This window comes from Pseudophryne corroboree, chromosome 2 (genome assembly GCF_028390025.1).
Source record: "Pseudophryne corroboree isolate aPseCor3 chromosome 2, aPseCor3.hap2, whole genome shotgun sequence".
NCBI lineage: Eukaryota > Metazoa > Chordata > Amphibia > Anura > Myobatrachidae > Pseudophryne > Pseudophryne corroboree.
This window is the reverse complement of record NC_086445.1, coordinates 412,346,319-412,372,322: the sequence shown is the minus strand read 5'-3', so window position 1 is coordinate 412,372,322 and position 26,004 is coordinate 412,346,319. Positions and strand designations below refer to the sequence as shown.

Here is a 26,004-nt window from a genome sequence, read left to right as displayed (position 1 = left end):
GCAGACAGACACACAACCCCAGGGACAGAGGGAGATGGGCTGTGTGAGCAGGTGACAGTGCCACGCAGTGTGTCTGGCATACAGATGGTGGCTGTGTCACCTCATGCATTGTCTGTGCTTGTCCATGATGTCCCACGTATTACACGTAGACGGTACTCACATCCTAGATGTAGAAACTGTCTAGTAATCGTGACGTTTAAAACCTAAAGAACTCCAGTAACGCAGGCTCATATCATATTGTCCCTATGTTCTCCCATTCTAGCCTTAACACCTTACTGTAAGGAAAGAGCACTGTGGAGTCATGGATCAGTTCATTAGCAAATGGTTAGAAAGACATCTAATGTTCAGTGATACTGTGGCAATCATAGATGAGCAAAAAGGGGAGCACTCCGAACCCCCCCCCCCCCCCCCCCCCGAAAATAAAAACGATAAACAGCTGATTAGATGGAGTGCTGTCACACTCAGACCTAACTTGTAGGAATACATGTTATCACTGGATGTCACCTTACATGCACATCCTCTTTAATGTTATCCCCACAACAAGGGCGTAGCTTCCATAGGTGCAGGCAGTGCAGCTGCTATGGGGCCCAGAGCTGATAGGGGCCCATCTTCCCTGCCAAGTTACAGTATATATATTTGGGTGATACATGGGGGCCCTTTCAAACTTTTGCCTGCAATACACCTAGCTAAGCCTCTGGACCTGCTCATTGTTATGTGGTATAAATAAACTGGCGGCCATTATGTTACATCATATAGGCATACTATGAACTGTGTGCACTGTATGTCATAATGTGAATTGGGGGCACTGTGTTGCTTTATGTGTACTGGCAGACATACAATGTGACATAACGTGAACTAGAGCACTAATGTGCTTCATAAAGTAAACTGGGGAACTACTATGGGGCATAACATTAACAACTGCTGTGAACAGGTGTCTACCATTGGGACAGGGCCCCTTCAAAATGTTGATATGGGGCCCACAAAGTTCTGGCTACGCCTTGCCCCACAATACACAATATTTTTTGATGGCTACCTGGCAAGAAATAATGAGCATGTTTATCAGGAAAAGAGAATTACAGCGCTATAGATAAAATGAATAAATCACAATTTAATAGTGCATATAAATCATTAACACATGGATATTAAAAACAAGCTAAAATTGATCAATGGAATAGTGGGTATATGCACTATTAAATTGTGATTTATTAATTTTATCTATAGCGCTGTAATTCTCTTTTTCTGTTCATTACCTATTGGGAGACTGACTATGTCCCACCATACAGCAGCTGGAAAAGCACTCGCTATAGTGCCTGAATTTATATACTTGGTATATACAATCTAGCACATGTTCATCAGGAAGTTGTCATCTGGTATGGAGAATTTATAGACTAAGGCCCACATGTATTAAGCTTTAACAAGAGATAAAGTGGAGACGGATAAAGGTCGAGATTCAAATTTCCGCCCCCTATGGCATACCGGGAGTAGCGAGCTGAAATGTACGTAAAGAGACCCATTTGGGTGCCGAAACGGGTCTTTTCATGCTCGTGCCCATTACTTAAGTTGGGTTTAGGTGCTTAGCGCCTAAAAGAAGAATGCCCCTGTTAAAGATTGCTGTAGATAAGTAATGTACAATTTAATGAGATTGCAATTAAATCCCAAAGACATTACAAATGACAGTTTATTTTGTAAACATTAATCTGTCATTTCCATTACAAGCCAATTGGGTATAATTTTACAGTAAAGAGAAGTGCTAATTATTTAACATTAGGAAGCTCATACTGTGTTAACTACAATATAGACATGGCCACACACCAGGGGGTGTATTTACTAAAGTGTGTGTTTTGTCAGAAGTGGAGATGTTGTCTGTAGCAACCAAACAGATTCTAATTTATCTTATAGAAGTTGCTAGATAAATAAGTAGAATCAGTTTGGTTGCTATGGGCAACATCTCCACTTCTAAAACACCTGCACTTTAGTAAATATGGGATCTGGTCTGAAGATCGACAATGTTTAGGTCGACAGTCACTAGGTGGACAGGGTTGGAAGGTTGACAGGGTTTCTAGATCGACATGTGCTGAGTTTTTCAATTTTTTTTTCTTTTTTTTGAACTTTTTCATACTTAACGATCCACGTGGACTACGATTTGAACGGTAATCTGTGCCGAGTGAAGCGGTAGCAGAGCGAGGCACCTTCGCTCGCCATGCGAGGGGACACAGTGCACTAATTGAGGTTCCCGGTCACTCTACGAAGAAAACGACACCCAAAAAACCTCATGTCGACTTTTTGATCTGTTGACCTTCCAACCCTGTTGACCTTCCAACCCTGTCGACCTATAGTGGTCGACCTAAACATTGTCGACCTAGACACTGTCGATCTAATGATCCACACCCGTAAATATACCCCCAGGAATCCTTCACATATATCAAAAATGGCTAAAGAAACCCCATGAAAACTAACATGCTTTTCATGTTCTGCGGTTATACCAGTGCAGCCTGTGTTTATTAATGGGGCTTTAATGTGCTCCAGTTTTAGAAATAAAAGCTATAATATGGGTAATCCACGTTAATGCATGAAAAATAGATTGCGCTGCATTCCATAACTTTTGAGCTCTGGTGCGACTGGCACTATTGACTCTTTTTTACCTAGTGTTTGTGCACTTTACAGTTAAGTTGTGAAAGCATCAGATAAAACCAGAGAGGGGAATGTGCTCTTTGCTTTCTTTGTGCTGTCTCTTGCCTATTTTGTTTCCAACATTTATTCTTGTATATGCTGAAGTAGTGACGGTTATTATTTGATTGTTAACTTTTGTTCTTTTATAGTCCCTACACACTTAAAGATTTTACTGAACGATATGAACATTCTCGTTCATTAATGAACGAGAACACGCTCCTATCGTTCAGTGTGTATGCACCACCGATGAACGATGCGCGGTACCGTGCCCGTTTGTCTTTGGTGCCGGTTCGTTCATACCTGCAGGCCAATATGGACAATCTCGTCCATATTAGCATGCCCGACGATTGCCTTAAACTCCCGCTGTGAACCGCATCGTACATAGCAGTGATTCGGTAACAGCGGGAGTTGGCGTTCTTACTTCTGCCCCATTGTGTGCTGGTGCACCCTGGGGTGCCTCAGGACTCTTGCAGAGGTGTGGTGGATTGGTGGACCAGCACCAATTCATATTATTCACGGTCAGTGTAGTAGGCAGAACCAGAGCTGGTGACTTCCAATATGTGAACAAACAGAAGCAAATCTTGTGCCTCAGTACACAGCTGAACCTTAGAATGACATATAAACATAATTTACTTAATTTATTTCAAAAAAATTTCAATAAGAATATTTCGGCTAGGGGTGCCGTAAAAAAAATTCTGATACTCTAGGCGCTGTAATTTAAAAAAGTTTGTGAACCGCTGCTCTATACTTTGTTTAAAATGCAGTATTGATAAAGATAAGCTAGTTGTACTCCATATGTTCAGTAGCAGAGTACTAACTATGCTTTGATGTGCCATAATTTTATTTTAGTTTGTTTTTACTGTTTAAAGAGTTTGTCCAAGTAGCATGTAGTGTAGTATTTGTTGGAACAAATACAAATGCTTGGAAGCCAGGTTCATTGACCATAGTTATGACTTGCAAATGCTTGCATTAGACGCTCTGACAAACTCTGATGAATTTTAAGTGTGTGCTTCTAGGTATTTTAGGTTCTTGGTGTCTTCTGCAGTTGCTGGATGGTATTCTGAGGGAGAGGTGAATCGAGTAATGGCCATTGGCCCTCATTCCGAGTTGATCGGTCGCAAGGCGAATTTAGCAGAGTTACACACGCTAAGCCGCCGCCTACTGGGAGTGAATCTTAGCTTCTTAAAATTGCGACCGATGTATTCGCAATATTGCGATTACTAACTACTTAGCAGTTTCAGAGTAGCTCCAGACTTACTCTGCCTGTGCGATCAGTTCAGTGCTTGTCGTTCCTGGTTGACGTCACAAACACACCCAGCGTTCGCCCAGGCACTCCCACCGTTTCTCCGGCCACTCCTGCGTTTTTTCCGGAAACGGTAGCGTTTTCAGCCACACGCCCCTGAAACGCCGTGTTTCCGCCCAGTAACACCCATTTCCTGTCAATCACATTACGATCGCCGGAGCGAAGAAAAAGCCGTGAGTAAAAATACTTTCTTCATAGTAAAGTTACTTGGCGCAGTCGCAGTGCGAACTTTGCGCGTGCGTACTAAGCGGATTTTCACTGCGATGCGATGAAAAAGAACGAGCGAACAACTCGGAATGAGGGCCATTGTTATTTGCTGTTCTTGCATGATTTATTCTAGACATTTAAATGCTGGGGTCAATTTCACCCAACTGTGCAAACGTAGATTTATTAGTCTGACTCATTTCTAATTATATTGGTCCCTTCAAATTGAGACAGAGAGGCCACACAAATTACAGTGCATTTGATGTGTAGACCATATGCTTAGAACTGTAAAATAAGTGTCATTTACGTTTTTTTTATACTTATTATAAATTCATATATGATCAGTAAGTCGTTTAAATTATGCGGCCTGTGCAGAAACACCGAGCCTGCAGCGTGACCCCGTTCACATGGTACATACAAGTGCTCCCGATTTATTATTGCAGTTATCTGGCCTGATTTCATTGGTGGTATGATGATGTGTGTACAAAAAATGGACATGGACACATGGTTGACACATGAAAAGGTTGACATGGATTTTTGAACTGTTTTTGGTGTCATTTTTTCCGTAACATGACCAGGAACCCCAATTACTGTACCGCGTCCCCTTGCATGGCTCGCTTCGCTCGCCATACTGTGGGTAAGGTTACTATTCCCAATCGTAGTACAGGTGGATGGTAAAGTAGGAAAAATTTTAAAATCTAATTTAAAAAAAAAAAAAAAAGCCATGTTGACCTTTTTATGTGTTGACCTGTCATGTGTCAATGTCGACCTAATGACTGTCGACCATCCAAACGGATACCAAGTGCATGTAATGATTACTGAAATCATAGTGGATCTCTTCAGGTAACTTTGTTGGTTGCTTCAGGAAATTAGTGTCTGAAAGTCACCTGGATACAGCATGTTTGAAATGGGGTAAAGTTATCAGGACATCATGTCTAAAATATGTTAGTGTGAGGTTACTGTTAGTATATTTAAATGTAATACACCAACATGAAATATAACTCTCTTCGTGCAAGGCAAAATGTTAGCTATTTAATATTTTTATGTGCAATTGCTTGAATGATATGTGAAAGTAAATGCATAGCAACATAGAATTTGACTACCTCTTGGCACATCCATTCTGCCCCTTAATGTAGGTTTATAGGGCCAGATTCAATTAGCTGCAGTCAATTCAGCTAATTGTTCCCTGGGGGTAAACAGTTAAAGCCCTCAATCAGGCTGCAGTTAACACAGATTTCATTTTGAGCCTTAGAAGGCGCGAACATAAATACGCATTACATGCCCTGATCGCGGGTGCCGCAAACCTGTTAACGCATAGGATTCTATGAGTTAATGCACAGTATCGAGTAATATACTGCATAGGGAAAAGGGGCAATTAAATAGCTCCGGGTGTTTAGGCCCGAGGCTACCACACCTTTTCCTTTTGCGGTAAATTAACACTGCTAATTGAATATTGCCCATAGTGTTTGTGGGGTGTGAGGCAGTGGGCTATGTGTATGAAAATATCACAGTAGTACTTTATACCGGGAGGCACTTGATATCCCGGCGCTCTGCATACCGGCGCCGTGATCCCCGACAACTATATTCTCCCTCTTGGGGTGTCCACGACACCCCTGGATAGAGAATAAATAGCGTACACACGCCACTATGCCCACAGCGTGGCGAGTGCAACGAGCCCGCTAGGGTCTCTTTTGCGCTCGTCCCGCTGCCGGCATTCCAGCGGTCTGTATCCTGGCGCTGGTATGCTGGCCACCGGGATCTCCAGCGCCGGTATATCGTAGTACACCCCTTTATACCTACATGTTAAGTGTTGCATACAGTATGTAACAAGTCTGAGAAATGGCAAGGTCCCTGGAAGTTTTTAGGAATTGTCAAAAGTAATTGTTATTTTCTGTTGAATAAAGGTATCCATTTATGAGTTTATGTTTTTGATAGTTTCTGTTTTATATGTTTTTTTCATTTTAAATGGAAAGCTATTTAGTAATATGTTGGTTACTCATGCTATAAATAATTGTAAGTGTCTCCCTTTTACATTGGTCTACACTTGTTTTTTTCCAATCCATATGCATCAATAGATAAGAACATTTGCAAATATTAACTTTTCTGCTGTGCTCTGAAAGAAAAATAAGCATTTCTTAATGTATTAGTTACATAGTAATATATCCTAGTCAGAGCTCTCACATCTATCTCATTTGTTCTATCATTATAATACAGCTTGGCAGTCAGCCAACTATCACGTCTTTTTATTGGGTTTGTTTAAATATTTCTGGATTCTACAGTGATCGTGCTGAGCAAAAAAACGTGTGGGTCCCAGGGACCTCTCACTTCAAAAAATTGGGGTACTACTCCACTATTTCTGGGTCCCATCACATATTATGGGGTGTGAGGGCAGGCAAGGAGGGGGTTAGGTACAAGCAGTACTGGGAGTTTGGAGGCGGTAATAGAAGTTTGGGCAGTACTGGGGGAAAGGTGGGAGGTAGGGGCAGGCAATACTGGGGGCAGTAATAGGAGTAGGGAGGGGATAAACAGTTGGGGCAGTGCTGGGGGCAAGGAGGGGGGGTTAGGTTTACACACACACACACACACACACACACACACTCTCCAGGATATGGGGTAAAGCTCTCGGGGTGCCTTCCCAAAGGATACAAATGCAGGTGTCCCCCAATGGAAGGAACAGGCGGCTCTCCTCCAGTCTTGGGGAAAAAAGTGAAGCTATGGTTTTATTGAAACAACGTTAAAAGGCCAACGGGCCTTTATATAAAATAAAGTAGCATATGGTCTGGCACTCCATAACACAGAAAAACTATGCCTGTTGCCTCTACAAACTGCAGCATATCCAAAACAGTGCAGCACTCCCGGCTATAGGAAAACGACACTTGACACAGTGGTAACGGATATCAATTGATTGAAACGCTGATATAGATTACCATGGAGTCAAGTGTAATTTTTCTATAGCCAGGAGTGCCGCACTGTTTTGGATATGATTAAACATTATATTACACATCCCTCGTGTAATGTCACTACAAAGATTCTGGGCAGGTCAGTCACATGCATATCTATCTATCTATCTATCTATCTATCTATCTATCTATCTATCTATCTATCTATCTATCTATCTATCTATCTATCTATCTACCTACCTACCTACCTACCTACCTACCTACCTACCTACCTACCTACCTACCTACCTACCTACCTACCTACCTACCTACATACATACATACATACATACATACATACATACATACATACATACATTCATTCATTCATTCATTCATTCATTCATTCATTCGTGGGACCTGCACTCCTGTTCTGATAAATAGCTGCTCCCGGTGCCCTCATAGAGGTAGATGTAGACAAGATATAGAATGCGGCACTCAGGAAAAGAATAAATCATAGATACGAATTTTGTCTACGAATTATTCTTTTCCTGAGTGCCGCATTCTATATCTTGTCTATAGAAAATATATATATATATATCTATATATCTATATATATATCTATATCTCTATATATCGTGTATGTGACTGCCCTGTCCAGGAACTTTGTAGTTACATTAAACAGGGGGGGGTGTATATTATATAGAAGTACATGGGATATATTCCTGCCAGGTATATACCAGGTCATAAGTGAGGCATCTCACACACACATTTCTTAAACATAGACACACATTTGTATACGCATACATACATACACACATACACACACACACACACATACACACACACACACACACACACACACACACACACACACACACACTACACAAGCTGCCCATCCCCGGTGGTCTCTTTCCTATGTTACCAGGTCTGATGGCACTTGGAATGGCAGGGTGTCCATGCCCAGGCGGGTGTTCTTTGTGTTCAGGGTTAAAGCATTAGCCGGGCACAGAGCTCGCTCTGCTCGCGTCTCCTCTGCTGCACGGCCGGAGCTCCGTAACAACAGTGCCTGACATGTGGCCATCCACCACACAGGTAATCACCGCTGTGTTATGGCCGCACTTGTTTCGGCTGCGGCTCTCTGCTGTGTCGGATGCGGCTGTGTGGGAGGGGAGACGGCGCCCCCATCCATGCTCCACTCCCCCCCTCATCTGTCTATGGCTGGCCTGTCCAACCTGACAGTGACGTGAAGGGGAGGGTGGTCTCACACTAATAGAGACAAGGCAGCTGCACAGGGTTTGGAAGGATTGGTTGCGGTGCATTGCGCGTCCTGTGGGACCAGATAATTTTTGCAAACTGAGTCCCTTCATGCTTATAGCACGTAAAATACACGCTATAGTGCATTTTTGCGAACACTGACTCTATAGTAGTCACCATCAAGGTGGGTACATACTTCTGAACAACGGTGCGGCGATGCAATGTTACAGTATATCACATAGCCGTACATACTACGCGGCCCGCCGTATATCGATACAATATATCATTACTTGCTTCATGTAACAACTCATGCCCAATACACACTGGAGTGATATCGGGATGATTTGCTGATTCGTAATGACAAATCATCTACATCTTGTAGTGTGTATGCACAACTGTGTGCTTCCGCGGGTTGCATACACCATTATCTGGTTGGCCGTGCTGTACAGTCAATCAGATGATATTGTATGTAATTTGGTGCACATAGTGTAGTGTGTACGGTCAACTAGATAAGTCGTAATTGATATGATGTATTGTTTGGACGTTGGCAAGAGTGCACAGTTTGTACGCTCAGTATCGCTCCTTCTGGGCTTAAGTGGAATTGGGAAGATTGCTGATAGCTTCTGTGTGTAGTGCGTACAGGTTGGGTATGGTGACTGGCACTTGGGATCCCGCCAATCACCATACCGACACTGGGATCCCGGGGATTAGAATGCCGGGGGGGGGGGAGCGCAACGAAACCCCTTGCGGGTACACGCTATACAATGGTTGTTGTCATCTGTCACGGATCACAACATCATACAGTGTATTGTATAGTATGTACCCAGCTTTAGACTTCATTCCTGTTGGCATCAACTTTGTGAACTATACTGGGGTGAGATATCTGTTACATTGTAAATGTCATCCGAGTCCAAAAGTCGACATTCTTTGTCGACACTGACATAATGTTGACATGTTCAACCTGTAGATGGTGAGAATGTCCGCCTTACTATCTTAGCCTATCGTGAACACTACTACACTCCTATTGGAAACATGTATAATGTCAACATTCTGAATATTGATTTTGAGAACCATTTGACATTACATTGTTAATACTTTGAATGTCAACTAAATGCTCTTTCTCTTACGTCCTAGAGGATGCTGGGGACTCCGTAAGGACCATGGGGTATAGACGGGCTCCGCAGGAGACATGGGCACCTATAAAGAACTTTTAGTATGGGTGTGCACTGGCTCCTCCCTCTATGCCCCTCCTCCAGACCCCAGTTAGAACCTGTGCCCAGAGGAGAAGGGTGCACTGCAGAGAGCTCTCCTGAGTTTTCTGTGGAAAAAAGAATTTTGTTAGGTTTTTTATTTTCAGGGAGCACTGCTAGCAACAGGCTCCCTGCATCGTGGGACTGAGGGGAGAGGAGCAGACCTACTTAAATGATAGGCTCTGCTTCTTAGGCTACTGGACACCATTAGCTCCAGAGGGAGTCGAAACACAGGTCTCACCCTGGGGTTCGTCCCGGAGCCGCGCCGCCGTCCTCCTCACAGAGCCGGAAGATAGAAGCCGGGTGAGTATGAGAAGCAAGAAGACGTCAAAGGCGGCAGAAGACTTCAGATCTTCATGAGGTAAAGCGTGCAGCGGTAAGCTGCGCGCCATTGCTCCCACACACAGACACACAGAAAGCACTGATGGGTGCAGGGCGCAGGGGGGGGCGCCCTGGGCAGCAATAAACCTCGTTTTTGGGCAAAAAAAGGTCACATTAGGCTGCGGAGGCAGCAAATAGATGATCCCCCGCCATTTTATTAAAATTGAAGAGGGACCGAAGCCCGCCGCTGGAGGGGGCGGAGCTTGATCCCTCAGCACTAACCAGCGCCATTTTCTCCACAGAGGCTGCAGAGAACGCTGGCTCCCCGGACTCTCCCCTGCTGAACACTTCAGAGGGCTGAAAAAGAGGAGGGGGGCACATTGGAGCGCAGTTGAGTGGGAAGATTGGCATTATATAATAATATAAAAGCGCTGTCTGGATTTCCCAGTGTCAGTTTGGCGCTGGGTGTGTGCTGGCATACTCTCTCTCTCTGTCTCTCCTAAGGGCCTGGTTGGGGATTTGTCCCCTTATAGGTATATCCCTGTGTGTGTGGGGTGTCTGTACGTGTGTGTCGGCATGTCTGAAGCGGAAGGCTTCTCCAAGGAGGAGGTGGAGCAGATGAGTGGTGTGTCCCTGTCGGTAGTGCCGACTCAGGAATGGATTGACATGTGGCATATGTTGAATGCAAGTGTGGCATCTTTACATAAGAGGCTAGATAAAGCTGAATCCAGGGAGGCATCAGGGGGTCAATCCTCGGATTGGACCGACTCACAGGGCCCGTCGGGGTCTCAAAAGCGTCCCTTGTCACTAATTGTGGACACAGATACTGACACGGACTCTGATTCCAGTGTCGACTATGATGAAGCTAGATTGCACCCTAAGTTGACAGAGTATTCAGTGTATGATTATTGCAATAAGAGATGTGTTGCATATTGCTGATGAACCCTCTGTTCCAGACACGAGGGTACACATGTTTAAGGGAAAGAAACCGATAATAAACTTTCCCCCATCTCATGAACTTAACGAGTTATTTGAAAAAGCTTGGGAGACTCCAGATAAGAGGCTGCAGATTCCCAAAATAATTAATATGGCGCATACCCTTTCCCTACACAGGACAGGGTACGTTGGGAATCCACTCCCACTGTGGACACGACTTTAACACGCCTGTCCAAGAAAGTGGCGCTGCCGTCTCCAGACACAGGGGCCCTCAAGGACCCTGCGGACCGCAGGCAGGAGACTACATTAAAGTCTATTTATTCACATACTGGTGCTTTGCTCAGACCGGCAATTGCGTCGGCATGGGTATGTAGCGCAGTTGCAGCTTGGACAGATACCCTGTCGGCTGACCTTGATACCCTAGATAGGGATGCTATTTTGTTAACTCTAGCCCATATTAAAGACACAGTCTTATATATGAGAGACGCTCAAAGGGACATTGGGTTGCTGGGTTCCAGAGCCAATGCCATGGCTTTTTCAGCGAGACGATCCTTATGGACCCGCCAATGGACGGGTGATGCATATTCTAAAAAGCATATCGAGGTTTTACCCTATAAGGGTGACGTGTTGTTTGGGGATGGGCTCGCGGACCTGGTTTCCACAGCTACCGCGGGTAAATCTACCTTTTTACCTTTTATTCCCCAACAGCAAAAGAAAACTCCACAATATCACATGCAGTCCTTTCAGTCGCAAAAGTCCAGAAGAGGTCGGGGATCCTCCTTCCTTGCCAGAGGTAAGGGTAGAGGAAAGAGAACACCTGCTTCGGCTGGTGCCCAGGAACAGAAGTCCTCCCCGGCTTCTACAAAACCCACTGCATGACGCTGGGGCTCCCCTGCGGGAGTCCGCACCAGTGGGGGCACGCCTTCGACTCTTCAGCCAGGTCTGGGTCAGGTCAGACGTGAATCCTTGGGCGTTGGAAATAGTTTCCCAAGGCTACAAACTGGAATTCAAAGAGGTGCCCCCACGCCGATTTTTCAAGTCGGCCTTACCAACTTCTACCCCAGAGCGGGATGTAGTGTTAGCTGCAATTCAAACGCTGTGTCAACAGCAAGTAATTATCAGGGTTCCCCTGAACCAACAGGGAAAAGGGTACTATTCGACCCTCTTAGTGGTCCCGAAGACGGATGGTTCGGTCAGACCCATTTTAAATCTAAAATCCCTAAACCTGTACTTGAAAAGATTCAAATTCAAGATGGAATCGCTCCGAGCGGTAATAGCCAGCCTGGAGGGGCGGGATTTTATGGTGTCACTGGACATAAAGGATGCTTACCTTCATGTCCCCATATATCCCTCTCATCAGGAGTACCTGAGATTCGCTGTACAGGATTGTCATTACCAGTTTCAAACGTTGCCGTTTGGGCTTTCCACGGCCCCGAGGATTTTCACCAAGATAATGGCGGAAATGATGGTGGTCCTGCGCAAGCAAGAAGTCACAATTATCCCATACTTGGACGATCTCCTGATAAAGGCGAGATCAAAAGGGCAATTGCTGAGAAACGTGTCACTCTCTCTGAGAGTACTCCAGCAACACAGTTGGATTCTCAATCTACCGAAGTCACAGTTGGTTCCAACAACTCGACTAGCGTTCCTAGGTATGATACTGGACACGGAACAAAAGAAGGTTTTTCTCGCGTTGGAAAAAGCCCAGGACCTCCAGAACATGGTCAGAGACCTGCTAAAGCCAAAAAGAGTGTCAGTTCATCAATGCACTCGTGTTCTGGGGAAAATGGTGGCAGCCTACGAGGCCATCCCCTTCGGCAGGTTCCATGCGAGGACGTTTCAATGGGACCTTCTGGACAAATGGTCCGGGTCCCATCTACAATTACATCAAAAGATAACACTGTCCCCCGGGGCCAGGGTGTCTCTTCTATGGTGGCTGCAAAGTGCTCACCTCCTAGAGGGTCGCAGATTCGGCATTCAGGACTGGGTTCTGGTAACCACGGACGTGAGCCTCCGAGGATGGGGAGCAGTCACCCAAGGAAGACATTTTCAAGGACTATGGACAAGCCAGGAGTCCTGCCTGCACATCAACGTGTTGGAATTAAGGGCCATATACCATGGCCTTCGACAAGCGGAGAGTCTTCTTCGAAACCTATCGGTGCTGATTCAATCGGACAATGTCATAGCAGTGGCTCATGTGAACCGCCAAGGCGGGACAAGGAGCAGAGTCGCGATGGCAGAAGCCACCAGGATTCTTCTCTGGGCGGAAAATCACGTAAGCGCTCTGTCAGCTGTCTTCATTCCGGGTGTGGACAACTGGGAGGCAGACTTCCTCAGCAGACACGATCTCCATCCAGGAGAGTGGGGACTTCATCGAGAAGTCTTTGCAGAGATAACGGGTCTTTGGGGAGTTCCTCAAATAGACATGATGGCGTCACGCCTCAACAAGAAGCTTCGGAGGTATTGTGCCAGGTCCCGGGACCCTCAGTCAATAGCAGTAGACGCTCTGGTAAACGCCATGGGTGTTCCAATCGGTCTACGTGTTTCCTCCTCTTCCTCTCATCACAAGGGTGTTGAGGATCATAAGGTGAAAAAGAGTACAGACAATACTCATTGTTCCAGACTGGCCTCGAAGGGCCTGGTACTCGGATCTTCAGGAGATGCTCACAGAAGATCCTTGGCCTCTTCCTCTAAGGGAGGACTTGTTGCAGCAGGGGCCCTGCATGTTCCAAGACTTACCGCGGTTACGTTTGACAGGATGGCGGTTGAACGCCAGATCCTAGCTGAGAAGGGTATTCCGGAAGAGGTCATACCTACTCTAATAAAGGCTAGGAAGGAGGTGACGGCAAAACATTATCACCGTATCTGGCGGAAATATGTCTGTTGGTGTGAAACCAAGAATGCTACTACGGAAGATTTCTATTTGGGTCGTTTTCTCCACTTCCTACAGACAGGAGTGGATATGGGCCTAAAATTAGGCTCTGTTAAGGTACAGCTTTCGGCTCTGTCGATATTCTTTCAGAAGGAATTGGCTTCTCTTCCAGAAGTCCAGACTTTTGTAAAGGGAGTGCTACACATCCAGCCTCCTTTTCTGCCCCCAGTGGCACCATGGGACCTGAATGTGGTGTTGCAGTTCCTAAAATCAAAGTGGTTTGAACCCCTTAACACGGTTGAGTTGAAATTTTTCACCTGGAAGGTGGTCATGTTATTGGCCTTGGCATCTGCAAGGCGGGTGTCAGAATTAGCGGCCTTGTCTCACAAGAGCCCCTACTTGATTTTTCATGTTGATAGAGCGGAATTGAGGACTCGTCCTCAATTTTTACCTAAGGTGGTTTCTTCATTCCATATAAACCAACCTATTGTGGTGCCTGTGGCTACGAGTGACTTGGAGGATTCCAGGTCCCTGGATGTAGTCAGGGCCTTAAAGATTTATGTAGCCAGGACGGCTAGAATTAGGAAAACAGAGGCTCTGTTTGTTCTGTTTGCAGCCAACAAGATTGGCGCGCCTGCTTCAAAGCAGACTATTGCTCGCTGGATCTGTAACACGATTCAGCAGGCGTATGTTACGGCTGGATTGCCGTTACCACATTCAGTAAAGGCCCATTCCACTAGGAAGGTGGGCTTTTCTTGGGCGGCTGCCCGAGGCGTCTCGGCATTACAGCTTTGCCGAGCAGCAACTTGGTCGGGGTCAAACACTTTTGCTAAATTCTACAAGTTTGATACCCTGGCTGATGAGGACCTAGCATTTGCTCAGTTGGTGTTGCAGAGTCATCCGCACTCTCCCGCCCGATTGGGAGCTTTGGTATGAACCCCATGGTCCTTACGGAGTCCCCAGCATCCTCTAGGACGTAAGAGAAAATAAGATTTTAAACCTACCGGTAAATCTATTTCTCCTAGTACGTAGAGGATGCTGGGCGCCCGTCCCAGTGCGGAAAATCTGCAAGACTTGTATAGGGTTATTGCTTACATAAGGGTTATGTTGCAGTTGGAATCGGTCTTGGACCCGTTGCTGTTGTTTGTTCATACTGTTAACTGGTTATGTGTATTCCAGGTTATATGGTGTGGATGGTGTGGGCTGGTATGAATCTTGCCCTTAGATTTACAAAATCCTTTCCTCGTATTGTCCATCTCCTCTGGGTACAGTTCTCTAGCTGGGGTCTGGAGGAGGGGCATAGAGGGAGGAGCCAGTGCACACCCATACTAAAAGTTCTTTATAGGTGCCTATGTCTCCTGCGGAGCCCATCTATACCCCATGGTCCTTACGGAGTCCCCAGCATCCTCTACGGACTATTAGAAATAGATTTACCGGTAGGTTTAAAATCTTATTATTTACTGAAACCTATAACCTATACTGATATATTTAATTTTGCAATGTATGTGTATGGACATCAAAATAAAGTCTATTAATTCTATAGCCACTCCTGTTTGGGAGCATTGCAGTTTTACAAAAGCACTGAGCTCCTACAATTTCACTGGCATCTGAAGAATGAATTGCAGACCCTGAAAACCTCCCATGTATACTTAGCCTTAATTGTCCATTCAAGCTAATATGTTGAAATGTGTTTTATTAACCATTTACCTGGCTTGGCCACATGCGATGAGCTGGGGTGGGGGTGTATTTCCTCCATTACTTGAAATCTATCTGTGAAAGATCATCCTTAAGGGCCCTACACACTGGGCCATGAACGATCTAATCCAGTGGTTCTCAAACTCGGTCCTCAGGACCCCACACAGTGCATGTTTTGCAGGTAACCCAGCAGATGCACAGGTGTATTAATTAACCACTGACACTTTTTAAAAGGTCCACAGGTGGAGCTAATTATGTCACTTGTGATTCTGTGAGGAAACCTGCAAAACATGCACCGTGTGGGGTCCTGAGGACCGACTTTGAGAACCTGTGATCTAATCAATTAACGATTTTTTGCATACACACTGAGCGATTTGTTTGAACAATTTGACATTGCAAGCATCAATATCGTCCAAATTGGCTTGCATGAATAAACAATGATAGACCATAGATGAACGACTGTGGGGACGCTCATTGTTGATAACTACACACTGAAAGATATTAACGATACAGATGGAACTGCACTCTTCTAGTGTGGCTCCATCGCATACGTACACTCCCAGCGGGGCTAGGCTACGGGAGTGCACAGAGATACTCCCATTCTAGTGAATGGGTCGCATGCGCGTCATGGACATGCGTGCCCCCCAGGAAAAAGCAGTTGCTGGCAAAAAGCTCCCGGGTTGGTGGATACGGTGTTAGCTGTTCGGTCACTATTGCCCTTGTGGCCAATTTACCACATACTTGTCTGCCAGGCCTAGCCCCTATTCCTTCGCCTCTGGAACACACCTGCAGTAAAACTGCTCTTGGTCGACTAGCGCATTTCAGTTGGTGGTACAAGATCCCTTCACTCACGTCACCACTGCTCATGGATGCTGTGAGGGCTCTTGGGCATGTCCTGGATGTTTTTTTCTGTAGGTAATACTGGTGTAGGAGGAGAATTATGACTATGCCATAGTCTCCGGTAAACACTGCAACCACCGGGCTTTATTCACCATAGCACTGCAGCTCAGGCAGTGTAGCTATCATGGCTGCAATGTTCTGCACCATACATTGTACAGATATAGCCAGGCTCATCTTGCTGTGATGCAACATTCTGCATTGTGTCATGGCGCACCAGTCTGTGACTATTTGCATTTGGCGATTGCTTCATTAATTCCATTTGGAGTTACAATAGGTACAATGATCAGCGAACCCAGCAAAGCTATATGACATTTGAGAGCAATGCAAATAAACAACTCTAATATAAAGCTGTGTATGAAAAGCACATAAATATAAAGCTTTGCATATATCAAACATTTGCTAAAAAATAACTTTCTTAGAAGAAGCAAATGTAGGTGTGATTTTTTTTGTCAAGTACTGTATGTTTGTATATTGTGTACAAGTGGGAAGGGCAGCAAACTTTTATGTGAGATTTACCAGATATTGAAACAATCAATGTGACCTATTTTTAGATGTGAGTCTGGGTGTGTCTTAAATTCCTCTTCTACAATTACACCAACTTAATTCTCTGGTTATGTTACATCTAGTTTGTACATTTTTCTTTGCTCAAATACAGTGGCATATGTCTGTTTCATTAATGCAATTGCATAACTTTTATCAGCACGTGGGGTTTGGTTCCTGTAAACTGTTAGGTTCTGTGGTAGCATTGTTATGTTTATGCCCACAAAATGACAACTTTTGAACACTGTACAACAAAGGAATACTTTTAATTTGTTTCCTTTATAAAAATACTCATACTTTATTAATATGACTTTAAGAAAAATGAATATGACGTCAGAACGTTTTTATTAGCTCTCATTTTTAAGCTACACTTCTTGCTCTGTATGTACTTCAGTAGCATAGTCATTGTGAAAAGCACTTTTAAAATAATCTGATATTTTCTTGATACAACATAAATAATAGTTGTTTCAATTCAATCAATAGCAAATAAGTACACAAAATGAAATAACATACAGCAACCAAAATACCCATCTCAAATAGTGGCCTTATCTAAGAGAACTTTTTATTTGCATGTTGGTCCCAATGAGTGAGAAAAGTCTGGCAAATTCACCAAATTCTTAAGGATGGAAACTTTGACGGAGTCCTCCAGGTTAATTAGTCAGTGGCTTGGGTAGCCTTTAAAAGGTGTTGAGCATGGCTTCTTGTGTAACAGACAAGAGCTGGACACTTTTGTGAACAATCTTCTAGAAAAGCATCATCAATTAAGCTGCAAAAGGTCATTCAAAATCCACTTTCTGTTGTAGTATGAAGATCTAGCCTGACTGTCCCACTCACACAGGTAACGGCAGTATTCCAATCACCTCAGGTCTCCAGCAATCTGCCATTGGTTGTCGTCGTACATAAGGAACATCACTCATATCATTTCTTTGTTACAAGCTATGTGCAGACAAAAAAAAAAATAGTGGCCTACATTCCTGTATTCAGGTTTACCAGCCTATTTATTCTCTAGGTTCCAAAATTCCCTAGTATTTTACAAAATACCCCTACATCATCATAAATGGGCTATATCTCGGAACAGAGAGCTGAGTTTTAAATGTCATATTAGTTCTTCTCATGCTGAAATCATGTAGAAGTAAATATTTTCACAGTGTAATTATATATCTCATTTTTATTCAAACCCGTTAGGTACTGTATGAGCAAAAATGAGTAAAAAGCATTACCTATACACAGGGGTGTATCTAGGGGTCTGTGTCCGTCCCCCCCCCCCCCCCCCCCCCCAGAGACACAGAGGGAGGAGTTACAGATAGGCTGAGGTCAGGGACACTGAGGGAGAATTACAGGGAGTACAGTGGCAAACGCAGGATTTCTAGAGGGGGGCTTCCAAATGCAGTACACAATCTCCCACTCTGCGGAACGTTGGAGCACTTGTGTGAGTCTGGGGGAGCGGTAGAAGAACCTAGTAAAGACCTTGGACATTAATGTATACTGTATGGAATATAATATTAATATTTAACACAATAGATGGTCTATAGTATAGGCTGTATCACACATTTAAATAATATAAATAAGTGGTCAGGAAAAATATTAAACATACCATAATAAATAAATAAATATTACAAACATAATAGAACCAGTCCAGCACTTTTTAAGCACACATTTTCCCACCTCATGGTAAGGCTCCTGTCTTTTCCTTCTGGTAGCTACTCTCTTGTCCAGTGTACTGATTGAGGATTCACACAGCAAACTTGGTAGAAGAAGATGCTAGCACTGGGCATGTGCAGCATTTCTGCTCTGTCCCTTAAACTGCATTATGTGTTGGTAGCTCTAGTTATCGTGTTATATACCATTGCTATTGTTTTCATAATTTGAGCCACTTGCCAAGAGGAGGGGGGGAACTGGGCAACCGGAAACCCCCTCCTGTGTTTGCCTATGTGGTAGGGACAATGAGGTGGAGGGCTTACAGGGAGGCTGAGGGTCAGGGACACTGAGGGGCAATTACGGGGAGGGTGTGGGCAGGGACACTGAGGGGGAATTACAGGAGTGTGCGGACAGGAATACTGAGGGGGAATTATGGGGAGGGTACAGGCAGGGACACAGAGGTTGAATTACAGGAGAGTGTGGGCAGGGACACTGAGGGGGGAGTCCTAGGGAGGCTGAGGTCAGGGACACTAAGGCGGAATTACAGGGAGGGTTCGGGTAGGGAAAATGAGAGGGAAGGGCTTCAGAGAGGCTGAGGTCAAGGACACTGAGGGGCAATTACAGGGAGGGTGCGGGAAGAGACACTGAGAGGGAATTACAGGAGTGTGCGGGCAGGGACACTGAGGGGGGAGTCACAGGGAGGCTGAGGTTAGGAACACTGAGGGAGAATTACAGGGAGGATGCAGGCAGGGACACTGAGGAGGATTTACGAGGAGGGTGCGGGCAGGGACACTGAGACGGAATTATGGGGAAGGTGCAGGCATGGAGACTGGGGGAATTACAAAGAGGGTGCGTACAGGGACACTGAGATGGAATTGTCGGGAGGGTGCAGGCAGTGATACTGAGGGGGAATTACGAGGATGGTGCTGGCAGGGACACTGGGGGGAAATGACAGGGTGCGGGCAGGGACACTGAGAGGGAATTACAAGGAGTGTGCAGGCAGGGACACTGAGAGGGAATTATGGTTAGGGTGTGGGTAGGGACACTGAGAGGGAATTACAGGGAGGGTACGGGCAAGGATACTGAGGGGAAATTACGGCTAGGGTGCGGGCAGGAACACAGAGGGAATTACAGGGAGGGTACGGGCAAGGATACTGAGGGGGAATTACGGTTAGGGTGCGGGCAGGGACACAGAGGGAATTACAGTGAGGGTACGGGCAGGGACACTGAGAGGGAATTACGGGTAAGGTGCGGGCAGGGATACTGAGGGGGAATTATGGGAAGGGTATGGGCAGGGAAACAGAGTGAATAACAGGAGTGTATGGGCAGGGACACTGAGGGGGGAATTACAAGGAGGGTGCGGACAGGGACATCGAGGGGATATATGCACACATACATACAGTTAAAAACTACTCTCTAGGTGTGGTGGCACTACATGGCACAGCAAATCCAGTTGACAAGGTGTGCTGGGACTTGTAGTCTCAACACAGCTGGACAGGCAGTCACTGGTCTAGATACCTCTCTCCGTACAGAGCTCTTTGTACGCTGCGATCCAGACTGCCAGGATAGACCATGCAGTGCAGTTACGGTACCGCAGAAAATGTACAGGTATGCTCATGCTGCACTGCTGATTGTAGTGCCTGGTGTTTGGTGACAGACCACGTGGGACCAATGAGAAGGGGAGCGGATGAGGAAGAAGTTGTGCCTCGCCCCTCCCAATACCTGGAAGTGCCCCGCTCACCGGCTATATTCACCATCATTGTCAGAGCCGGCCCTAGCCAATTTGATGCCCTAGGCAAAATTTTGTCTGGTGCCCCCTAGCTCCGCCGCTAGTTCTGCATCTGTACCTGCAACGCTCAGGTAGTGGGGCCCACCGGGGGGGTTACCCTGTGGGCCAGTTCAACTCTGCACAATGCCACACAGTAATGACCATAATACATATAATTCCACACAGTAAAGGAACCTTACACATATGCCCCACATTAGTAATGCCCATAATACACATAATGCCACACCGTAATGCACCTTACACATATGCCCCACATTTGTAATGCCCATAATACACATATACTGCCAGAGATACTGCCACACTTTCTGGTTATACAAAAAGATCAGTATCAAACATGTAGAAACTGTCCATTCTCTTCACTATTCAGTGTGTTTGCTGGTGTCTGTTACTCCCGTTAACTGCATGCACTTTACTTTATACTGTGGGAGCTAAATGCTCTGCCCTACAGTCTGATGTGTCCGAAAGTCACGCTGCACTGATGTTTAGAAATAGCACAACGCAACTTACTGACCACGTTACAGTGCTAGATGGCAGGGGAATTTTACGGTATGGACTGACTAGGAAATAAAGTGTGGGGAGAACACTGCCCATGTTATGTCCCTGCAGACACCTGTGGTTTGCACAGGGCTAAGGGACACAGGATAGCAGGGTCCCCCTCCCCCATGTGCACAAGCAGTATAGGTGATGTCAGGTTTCTGTGAAGCAGTCTTCCAAAATACACATGTGTTATCATAAGAAGCCATCCAGTAATAACCTTATATAGTCAGTGAAAATGTCACAGGTCCAGGAATTGCATTTACTGGGCTTCTGCTGTCTGTCTGAGGTCTCACAAGTCAGGGGCATTCAAGCATGTCAGAGGAAGTTTAAGGCACAGTGTGCATTTTTTTTGACAAATGTAAACAGCAGTGTATACAAGTACTGATTGAATACATTTGGAAAGTAACAGTTAGTTTGCGGACTGTCCCTCTCAGCATGAGATGCTGCAGGGACATGCTTGGATGCCCCTAGACATGCTTGAATGCCCTTGGCAAATGCCTAGCCTGCCTATAGCTAAGGCCGGCTCTAATCATTGTGACTAGTCACGGAGAGTGTCAGAGTGTAATACGCTTTTGAAAGTCCAGCAGTGGATGAGCACTGCTAAGGGATGTACTCGGTGAGAACTACTATGTCATTCTACCCCCTGGTGTGTGTGGCATTGCCGGTAAGTGCCCCCCCCCCCCCTTGGCCTGCGCCCCTGGCAAGTGCCATCCTGGCCAATAGGAAGATACACCCCTGCCTACACATTACATAAAAACATAATCCGCAAGGCTACTATCATGCTAAGTTTGACGTGAAATACTTCAATTTGTACTGTGCGAGTTCATTGAATATAAGTATGAATTCTATATGCAGGTTTGGTGCTTGTGCCACCTTACACTTATATAGAGTCAGGAGAGATAGAAATAACAGTAATGGATTGTTTAGGGTTATTTCAAAGTAATGCAGATCCGCAGAGAGGTGCAGATACATTTATCAGTACACAAAGAAGATTTGGAAAAAACCTCAGATGGCGCAGAAATAAATGGTAGACAGATGTATTACCCGTGTGGGTCAAAGTCCAAAACTCTTCAAACAGGAAAGTCCTTATGTAAGTACACTTCCAGGGAGGTTTTATGCAAAAAAAACACAAATCGAATACAGATGTTCAAAATACTCCTTATGTAGACACAAAAGGTAGGGATCAACCCAGACTCCTTCGGCTAAGCAATATTCAGGGTGTGTGATTCTATCCGTAAGGTTCACCTCAGGGGTTCATTTGGAGTGCCGCTTACATGTGTGCTTACATAGAACAGATGGAAACAAAACATATAAAGGTATCTTTTGCCTTCTACAAATGATATGGCCAAACTCTGGACCATGTGCATTCATGCATTCATATTCCTAATTTCATGGCACAAAATGCTCACATGAGCGCTTACTTCAAATGGCGAGGTACTTCCATATAAAGGTTTCTTTCAATATCCTCAGGTGCCGTCCTCCTTTATTGCTTCAAATCGTTTTATGCCCGGTGTAAGCACAAAAAACGAAGGAAAATATGAGGGTGCAAATACGTTTAATAAAAACCAAACTTTAAAATATAAGCCGTTTTAAAACCATAACAACTGATAACACATGTTGTAAAAAACACATGACACAGTGATTCAGCTGACCAACGTGAGAAAATAGATGGAAACCCGGGATATCTCACCGTTTTTGGCTGCAGTCACTGGTAGTGTATTTACTCAGTTTTCACATGCTCCACCATGTGAAAACTGAGGAATACACTACCAGTGACTGCAGCCAAAAATGGCTTAAAATGACTTAATTCTTTTTTTAGGTGCTTAACAAAGGTATAAATGACTGCCACAAAAAAATCAGCATGGTGCTCTGTTTCATAGTGTAGAAAAAAAAAATCATGACGTTGACGTTCAATCACTGTTGTACCGCATACATAATTAACACAAGAAACCATGAAATTTAAAAACTTAAACATAACTTGAGTCCATAACTTATTTAATGTCACAGAGTACATGGTAAAAGAATCAAGAAGACTTAAAGAAAACCATAGCATACTGGCAGAACCTGAAAAATATAGAGGGAAAGCCCTTCTTGTACAAATCATTCATCAGGTACGACAGTTTATGATGAACATTCTCAGATGTGTCCTTAAAAGAAAGTCTGTTTCTGTAAAAGTTCCAGGAGGAAAAAGAATTCACAAACAGTAAAGGCTACTCCTAGTAAACTTGAAAGAGCTTTATCTTCCTTTCAAAGTACGTTTTCCAGACATTCAAGTTGGATTGTAAGTTTTGTTCCTTACGACCTACGTGGTGTGTTAGTGATGCTGCAAGAGGTATACATTCTGTGTGTGTTTGCAAAACTCGCCAAAACTTAAAATTCTTGGTTGCTGCCTACCACTAAAGATGGACTACAAAGACCTAACTGAAATCATTGTTTGTTCTTCAGTCTCAAAAACTTGTATGCTTCATCGGTGTGATAAATGCCCAGGTTTAGAAGCACTTCAGAAAATAGTTGAAAAACTTTTTCCTGATAGGGACATGGATGATGACACAATTGTTTATAAACAGTGGGTCCACACTGACCAAAGTAAATTGGTTGCAATCACTAGTACTGTGGAACAATTCCCTGAAGTTATTTGTAGCGCTGTTGATTATGCAACTGAGTACCTACGCCAGCTCAAGGAAACCATTCATCCAGAAACAGAAGCTATTGTGTTACTATATTTTGCAGAAAATTATTCATTCATGTTTCAGGATGCAGTTCAAGGATTCCACTGGGACACTTCACAAGCAAAACTTCAATTTGCTGTATCCAGATGTAGCCACACTCATCTGTGCCGCGATGCGTACGCATGGGCAATAGCATCGCAGTATAGTGCGAACGTGCCATGCTGCGACTGATCACAGCTGGCATTCGTTCCATAGGCTTCTATTGGCATGCGTACGCATGCACATAGTTGCAGGCACACTTGCCGCACGGCAACGATCGTGGCTACATCTATATTTTATTCAAGATGATTGTGACACTTTAAACTGTGAGTCTGTGTGTAATAAGTGATACCCGTGGCCATGTAGCCATAACTGTGCATGCTTTCATTATGAAACACGATAACATCTGGTATAATATTCAGTGTAATGAGGAGGAAAAACGTGCTGGTAAACGTCATGAAACGAAACCAATCAACAAATGTGTTGTGCTGGTCTTTTTAGTGTTTGGTTCCTTTTATGCACGTCCTCTGTGTGACGGAAGTGCCTACTATCCAAGGAAGTACTGGAAGGCACTGTCTGCTGACACTTTAAGGAAAATTACAGACCGTTACAACAGGTTCCAAACAAGGGAAAGATAATGTGATTGTTAGCTCAACTTAAGTTATGGTGGCTCATTAAGCGAACGCTGCCACAGCAGCATTCCATGATGCATTAGGCCCCTAGCACATAGGCAGTCCAGTGGTTGTAAGCATCTACTATATAATATATCTGCAAAGTCCTGGAAGGTTGAGTGACCTGGAAGTTCCTAGTCCCAATTTTGGGATGATATTCCGTAAACTAGGAGCGAATAGCAAGAAATTACTTTGAAAAGGTGCCCTAATAATTATCTGCATCATAATCCTGAACAGTTTCCTGTATCAAGTAGGAACAACTAATTGCAATCTGAAACAAAAGATTATGAATTTTAGAGCCGCTAATGTGCAAAAACATAAGTACAACTAGCTGTATCATCACTGCCAGGACTACTTGTTCTTCTTTACGCTGAAGATGGTACTTAATGAAATTGGCTGTATGTTTGTGATCGATATCCTCCTGCAGAATACATTTTAAGCCAATCAGCCCCTTTCTTGATGGGTACTGCATGATGGATAAGTACCTGCCTGTATTTTTTAGCATTGAGGACACTATTAATTCTGACCAAATCATCCACTCCATTTGCTGAAATGCAGCTCCAAACTTGCAATAAATGTCACCATGCTTTACTGTTGTCTGCAGACACTCATTAATGTACCGCTCTCCAGCCCTACGGCAAACAAACTGCCTTCTGTTAGAGCCAAATATTTAAACATTTGACTTAGCGGTGTGAGCACCTGCTGCCATTTTTCTGCACCCCAGTTCCTATGTTTCGATGCATAGTTAAGTTGCTTGGCCTTTTTCCAAGTCGAAGGTATGGCTCTCACTGTTGAGCTCCCTTGAAGTAAATACAGTGCCATTTAAAACAGACAACAGAGGAAGAAACCATTTTTTAATCTATATCTAATAAAGGTAAAATTTTAACCACACACATCAATGTTCAAGAGTGCCCTTTAAAAAGAGACTAACTCCCTGTCTTCTTGCTTTCTTGCAAGAACATGCCCTTATGATTGTTTCCATACCTGCCTAAAACTTTTGTAAAGTACTGTACATTGAATAAGACCTTGCTTGGTCATGAAGCACTTGGTGAGTGTGGAAGTAGATACAAAGATTGTCTGACAAGAACTCATTACAAACACTAGGTGGGTTGCTCTGTTAGAGGAGGTTGCACGCCACTATTGACAAGTGAACAGTGTCAAGGTGCACTGGGGGCCCGGGGATCAGAAGTACTGAGATGTGCTGGGCATCGAGAGTGTCTTCTGATGCTGCACTGTATTCGGTAAGTATAGAGCATGTGGTAGCCGCAGTACAGGTTCAGCAGGGTCACCCAGAGAAATTCTGTTTGAACATTGTGATTGGAGACTATATTGGTATTAGACTGATAGGCCACAACTTGGTGGTGTAGAACAGGGGCCAGTAAATTGGACCAAAAAGCAGAGTAGCAGGAGGCCAATATGTTCAAGGACCTTAATATATACGTTCTGGTAAGAACTTACCGTTGATAACTATTTCTCCTAAGTCCACAGGTTCCACAGGATACTTTGGGATATGGTGGAACAACAGCGGATCTGCACCAAACGGTCAATCTTTCTGGCCTCCCAGCATGCAGCGGGCCCGTCCATATATCCCCGCTTCCTGGCTCGGGCAATTCAGTTTTCCAAAGCTCAATGCAGGAGCATCATGTAGAGCCCTAATCAGGCGAGAAGAACACATATGCACACCCTTCCGTGCAAGAGGGAAGAGGTTAGTGAGTAAAAAGATCCTCAAATCAGGTGGGTCAGGGTGGGATCCCTGTGGACTTAGGAGAAATACTGTTATCAACGGTAAGTTCTTACCATAACGTATATTTCTCCTGCAGGGTCCACAGGGTAT

At 44.6% G+C, this 26,004-nt stretch overlaps 1 protein-coding gene across 4 annotated transcripts in view; it reads left to right on the top strand.

The window, feature by feature from the left end:
• The window catches only part of TAB3 (TGF-beta activated kinase 1 (MAP3K7) binding protein 3), a 77,049-nt gene that overhangs the window by 483 nt on the left and 50,562 nt on the right, over nt 1-26,004 (top strand). The gene's annotated exons all lie outside the window — the stretch shown is intronic.